This window comes from Ovis canadensis, chromosome 10, assembly GCF_042477335.2.
Source record: "Ovis canadensis isolate MfBH-ARS-UI-01 breed Bighorn chromosome 10, ARS-UI_OviCan_v2, whole genome shotgun sequence".
Classification (NCBI taxonomy): domain Eukaryota; kingdom Metazoa; phylum Chordata; class Mammalia; order Artiodactyla; family Bovidae; genus Ovis; species Ovis canadensis.
The window spans coordinates 25,711,497-25,718,691 of record NC_091254.1 but is presented as its reverse complement, the minus strand read 5'-3'; positions in this window follow the sequence as shown (position 1 = coordinate 25,718,691).

The following is a 7,195-nucleotide window of genomic DNA, read 5'->3' as shown; positions in this document are numbered from 1 at the left end:
ATGAAGAAGTTGATGGGCTCATCAGTAGACTGGACATTGTCAAGTTAGCAGCTAGCTTGAAGGTATGTCCATTTCACTTCCCAAAGTGAAATGCAGAGGCATAAAATGAAAACAAACAACCAATCACAGCCACAACCCTGGGACAGAATATCAGAGACCAGTACAATATTAAGAGCGAACGCTAATGGAAGTTACAGACCGAGGGTGATCATGAGGTGTCCATGGGTCCATCAGTTGCAAACAGTGTCGCACTCGGTGAAGGATACTGGTAACGCTGGAGTCTGTGCGTGTGTAGGGACAGGGCTACAGAGGAACTCCCTGTACCTTCCTTTCAAATTTGCTGTGAACTTAAAAAAACTGTTCTAAAAAAATCCATTTTACCTAAGAAAATGGAAGCACAGAGGGATTAAATAACTTCCCTGAGTTCTTACCAAGGTCCATTTGGTACAAAATAGGATTTGGCGGTGAGTTGGTCTGGCATGAAATCTTTTGTCTTTAACCAGCACACCTTTCTTTCTTTTCTGAACCTTATTGCTCTTTTTACCTAACAGTGTATCTTGCAGATCAATCCAAAACCACAGGAAAGGCTCTTTCCCACTTTTTTTTTTTTTCCTGCTGCAGCCTGAGGGACCTAAGTTCCCGGACCAGAAATCAAACCTGTGGCCCCTGTATTGTGAGCACAGAGTCTTAACCCCTGGACCACCAGGGAAGTCCCCAGGGAGAGCTCATTTTAGAACGCTTTTTAATTTAACCAGATATATATATATATATATATATATATATATATATATATATATATATATATATATATAATATTTTTTCTTGTCCATTATGGTTTTTAAATATTTTTACTTTTTTAATGCCTACTTTTTATGGACTACAAGATATTTTAAAATATTTTTGAGCCCAACATAATAACAAATTTATTTGACAAAGCAAATATCCTATGTACTCTGGTTTATTGCAGGATATTGAATACAGTTCCTTGTGCTATACAATAGGACCTTGCTGCTTATCCATTCTGTATATAATAGTTTGCATCTGCAAATCCCGAACTCCCAGCTCACTCCCCCTGCCACCTTGGCAACCACAATTCTGTTCTCTATATCTGTGTCTGTTTCTGCTTCATAGGAGATAGGTTTGGAAAAGATCCTGATGCCAGGAAAGATTGAGGGCAGGAGGAGAAGGGGGTGACAGAGGATGAGATGGTTGGATGGCATCACCAACTCAATGGACATGAATTTGAGCAAGCTCCGGGAGATGGTGAAGGACAGGGAAGCCTGGCATGCTGCAGTCCATGGGGTCGCAGAGAGTTGGACATGACTTAGTGACAACAATAACAACAGGTAAGTTTATTTGGCTTCCCTAGTGGTTCAGTGGGTAAAGAATCCACCTGCAAAGTGGGAGACCTGGGTTGGATCCCTGGGTTGGGAAGATCCCCTGGAGAAGGGAATGGCTACCCACTCCAGTATTCTGGCCTGGAAAATGCCATGGACTGTATAGTCCGTGGAGTTGCAGAGAGTCCGACATGACTGAGCGACTCTCTCTTGAAGTTTATTTGTGTCCTCTTTTAGATTCTACATGTAAGCGATATTGTATGGTATTTGTCTCTCTTTCTGATCTACTTCACTTAGTATGATTATCTCTAAGTCTATATATGTAGATGCAAATAGCATTATTTCATTCTTTTTTTATGGCTGAGTAATTTTCATGAAAAAAAAGTGTTAGTCACTCAGTTGTGTCTGACTCAGTGTGACTCAAAGGACTGTAACCTGCCAGGCTCCTCTGTTCTTGGTTTTCTCCAGGCAAGACTGCTGGAGTGGGGGGCCGTTCCCTTCTCCAGGGGGGTAGCTTTCATGTATATATATGAAAATGCCGCACCACATCAGCCACTCGTTGATGGACAGTTAGGTTGTCTCCATGTCTTGGCTATTGTGAATAGTGCTTCTGTGAACATGGGGGGTGCATGTATCTCTTTGAATTACAGTTTTGTCTGGATATATGGTTTGTGGGTCATATGGCAATTCTTTTTTAAGTTTTTTGAGGGAACTCCATGCTGTTTTCCATGGTGGCTGCACCAATTTGCATTCCCACCAGCAGTGCAGGAGAGTTGGTTCCCTTTTCTCTACACCCTCTTTAGCATTTGTTATTTTTAACGATGGCCTGGTGTGAGATGGTACTTTTCGGACTGGTGTGAGATGGTGCTTCATTGTAGTTTTGATTTGCATTTCTCTAATATTTGATTTGCCTTTGATTTGCATTCTCTAGATCTGATTTGCATTTCTCTAATAATTACTGATGTTGAGCATCTTTTCACATGAATGTTAGCCATCTGTATATCTTCTTTGGAGAAATGTCTATTTAGATCATCTGCCTGTTTTAAAATTGGTTTTGTTGTTTTTTGTGGAGGTTTTATTGTTGTTGTTATTGAGCTGTATGAGCTGTTTGCAAATTTTGGAAATTTAGCCCCTTGTTGGTTGCATCATTTGCAAATATTTTCTCCCAGTCCATAGGTTGTCTTTTCAGCTTGTTTATAGTTTTCTTTGCTGTGCAAAAGCTTTAAAAGTTTGATTGGGTCCCGTTTGTTTATTTTTGCTTTTATTTCTATTTCTTTGGGACACTGACCTAAGAAAACACTGGTATGATTTATGTCAGAAAATATTCTCTTCTAGGAGTTTTATGATGTCATGCTTTATGTCTTTAAGTCTATGTCTTAATGCTTTAAGTCTTCAAGCCATTTTGAGTCTGTGTATGGTATGAGGGTGTGTTCTAATTTCATTGATTTACATGCAACTGTCCAGCTTTCTCAACACCAGTTGCTAAAGAGACTCGTTTCCCTATTGTATATTCTTGCTTCCTTTGTCAAAGATTAATTGACTGTAGGTGTATGAGTTTATTTCTGGACTCTCTGTTCTATTGATCCATATGTCTGTTTTTGTGCCAATCCCACACCATTTTGATTACTTTAAGTTTGTAGTATTGTCTGAAGTCTGGGAGGGTTATGCCTCCTGCCTTGTTCTTTTTCCTCAGGATTGCTTTGGCAATTCTGTGTCTTTTATGTTTCCAAGTTAATTTTAGGATTATTTGTTCTAGTTCTGTGAAAAACATCATGGGTAATTTGACCATGAATCACACTAAATCTATAGATTTCTTTGGGTAGTATGTCCCTTTTAACAATATTAGCTTTTCCGATCCAAGAGCATGGGATATTTTTCCATTTCTTTAAAACCTTCAATTTTCTTAACACGTTATAGTTCTCAGCTTATAAGTCTTTCACCTCCTTGGTCAGGCTTACTTCTAAGTATTTTTACTATTTATTTATATATTTTGGATGCAATTTTAAAAGGGATTTTTTTTTTTTTGCTTTTCCTTTCTGAGTTTCATTGTTAAAGAAGTACAACTGATTTAACCAGTTTTATATTGAGAGACACTAAGGATGCTTCCAATCTGATTTAGGAATAATGTTAGATTAACCTTATACTTGTCATTTCTAGCATGTGTGAGAGCACCTATAGGATAATAAATTTTTTGAAGTGGAATGACCCGCTATTACATTAATGAAGAAGTGAAGTGAAGTCGCTCCGTCGTGTCTGACTCTTTGTGACCCCATGGACTGTAGCCTACCAGGTTCCTCCGTTTGTAGGATTTTCCAGGCAAGAGTACTGGAGTGGGTTGCCATTTCCTTCTCCAATTACATTAATAGATATGTGCTTTTAAACCTTGGTATTTTGAAAACTTGCTCTATTGGAGGTTGTATCCATCTGTATTGTTCTACAAATGTACGTGTTGGATATGACGTAGTAAAAGTAGGTGTGGCCACATGAGACCGAGGCTTGGGAGGACAACGTTTATTATTCTGACAGATCTCAAGAGTGGAGGTGACCACATGCCACTTGGGGCTACAGGGTAAGCACCAGATTCTGGCAGAGCACAGGAGCAAGGGAAAGGTCTAGGTCAAGGTCTTTATTGGGGTTTGTGCGGGAAAGGCAAGGTAGGGGAGAATAAACAATTTAGGATTGGCTAGTCTGAACAATAGGTCTTCCCTGATAGCTCAGTTGGTTAAGAATCCGCCTGCAATGCAGGAGACCCTGGTTTGATTCCTGGGTCAGGAAGATCCCCTGGAGAAGGGACAGGCTACCCACTCCAGTATTCTTGGATTTCGCTTGTGGTTCAGCTGGTAAAGAATCCACCTGCAATGTGGGAGATCTACGTTTGATCACTGGGTTGGGAAGATTCCCTGGAGAAGGGGACCCACTCCAGTATTCTGGCCTGGAGAATTCCTTGGACTGTATAGTCCATGGGGTCGCAGAGTCAGACACAACTGAGTGACTTTCACTCACTCAGTCACTCACTCACTCAGTCTGAACAATTCCAGTGGACTTTGAGCTATAGAAGTGGTCTCTAGTTGCCTGGTATCCTGCCCTGGGATGCCTTAGGGCAGAGGAAATATTGGACTGGTGAGCGAGAATTCAGTAAAGAGGTGATTGCAGCAAGAGACCTGGGATTAGCTGCTGTGTATGTGAAAGATGTGCTCCTGGGCAAGCCCTTTGTTCTAAGGGGGTGTCGCTGAGGGTCGGACATGACTGAGCGACTTCACTTTGACTTTTCACTTTCATGCACTGGAGAAGGAAATGGCAACCCACTCCAGTGTTCTTGCCTGGAGAATCCCAGGGATGGGGGAGCCTGGTGGGCTGCCGTCTATGGGGTTGCACAGAGTCGGACACGACTGGTGACTTAGCAGCAGCAGCAGCAGTAATCCTGGGAGAAGCAGTCTCTCCAGGCTGCAGACTTTTTAAGATGTAGGAACATCATAAAATACAGGAAAAAAAATTTATTGCATAGGCTTTAATTAACAGCATACAGGATCACCTGTTTTCCCACAACTTCACCAACACTAACAAACTGATGTTTGGTAATCTGGTGAAAAATGACAGTCAGTTGTAATTTTGAGTCATCTATATTTATTTTTTCCCTCCTTTTCTTCTACTATTTTTCTCATTCATTCCCTAAAATATTAAGTGCTTACAATAGGCCAGGTACTTACGATGTGTGAACAAAATAGACAAGGCCCTTGCCCTCAGGAAGCTTACATATCAAGAACTGTATATATAGGGCCCATTAGGGTGAAAACGACACGACTTTAGAGAGACATAAAAAAAAACCTCACTAACTGAAAAGACAGTGTTGATAGATGAGAAGAATTAATGTCAAAAACAATGATGGCAATTATTACCAATTCAATAGGTTGTGGTATGGGAAGAGTATTTTGGGGGCCAGGCAGAGGTGGCAACTTGAAATAATACATAGGAGCATTTTGAAACAGAAAAGTAGTATGAGGGGTACCTGCTTTACCGGATGTTAAAACATACTATGAAGACGTAAGAATGCCATCTGTGTGGTACTGGTACAACAACGGAGAACCAGAAACGAACTCCAGTTTAAATATGAGGTACCCGTGTGTAAGTAAGTATCACTACTTTGAAATGCAGGGCTGAATGAAGCACAAGCTGGAATCAAGATTGCCGGGAGAAATATCAGTAACCTCAGATATGCAGATGACACCACCCTTATGGCAGGAAGTGAAGAACTAAAGAGCCTGATGAAAGTGAAAGAGGAGAGTGAAAAAGTTGGCCTAAAGCTCAACATTCAGAAAACTAAGATCATGGCATCTGGTCCCATCAGTTCATGGGAAATAGACAGGGAAACAGTGGAAACTGGCAGATTTTATTTTGGGGGGCTCCAAAATCACTGCAGATGGTGACTGCAGCCATGAAATTAAAAGACGCTTACTCCTTGGAAGGAAAGTTACGACCAACCTAGACAGCATATTAAAAAGCAGAGACATTACTTTGTTGACAAAGGTCCATCTAGTCAAGGCTATGGTTTTTCCAATAGTCATGTATGGATGTGAGAGTTGGACTATAAAGAATGCTGAGCACTGAAGAATTGATGCTTTTGAACTGTGGTATTGGAGAAGACTTGAGAGTCCCTTGGACTGCAAGGAGATCCAACCAGTCCATCCTAAAGGAGATCAGTCCTGAGTATTCATTGGAAGGATTGATGTTGAAGCTGAAACTCTAACTTTGGCCACCTGATGCTGGGAGCTGACTAATTTGAAAAGATCCTGATGCTGGGAAAGACTGAAGGAGAAGGGGACGAAAGAGGATGAGATGGTTGGATGGCATCACCGACTCAGTGGACATGAGTTTGGGTAAACTCTGGGAGTTGGTGATGGACAGGGAGGCCTGGTATGCTGCAGTCCATGGGGTGGCAAAGAGCTGGACATGACTGAGCAACTGAACTGAACTTTGATTATAGTTTTTTACTCCTTAAAAATTTGGGGGACTTCCCTGGTCATCCAGGCTTCCCTTGTGGCTCAGTTGGTAAAGAATCCGCCTGCAATGTGGGAGACCTGGGTTGGATCCCTGGGTTGGGAAGATCCCCTGGAGAAGGGAAAGGCCTTCTGGCCTGGAGAATTTCATGGATTAAGTCCATGGGGTCACAGAGAGTTGGACACAACTGAGCGACTTTCACCTTCACCTTCCCTGGTCATGCAGTGGTTAAGATTCTGCTGCCAGTGAAGGGGACCTGGGTTCAATCCCTTTTTGGGGAACTAAGATCCCACGTGCCACAACTACAGAGCCTGTATACTGCAACTCCTCAGCGCACACTCTAGAGCTCGAGCACCACCACTAGAGAAGCCTGCGTGCTGAGATGGATCCAGGTGCCCTAAGGATTATCCACTTGTACCCACAGTGTTTTTAATAAGCTATAATTTTCTTACATGTACGTGGCAATAGGGGAAGAGGTCATAGATTATTGGGATTCTTTTAAAAAAAAACCACTTACTTCTCTGTTTATATACATATATATAATAAAAATACATTGATTTTGTAGTTACATACACACACACACACACACACACACACACACACAAGGGCTTCCCAGGTGGTGCAGTGATAGAGAATCCACCCGCTAGCACAGAAGACACAGGAGATGTGGGTCAGGACAGTCTCCTGGAGAAGGGCATGGCAACCCAGTCCGGTATCCTTGCCTGGAGAATCCCATGGGCAGAGTAGCCTGGTGGGCTACTGTCCATGGGGTCACAGGGTTGGACATGACTGGGCTTCTGCATATGCATATATATAGAAAAGCACATGCAAAATAATGTAATAGAAAGGTAATGGAAGAAAAG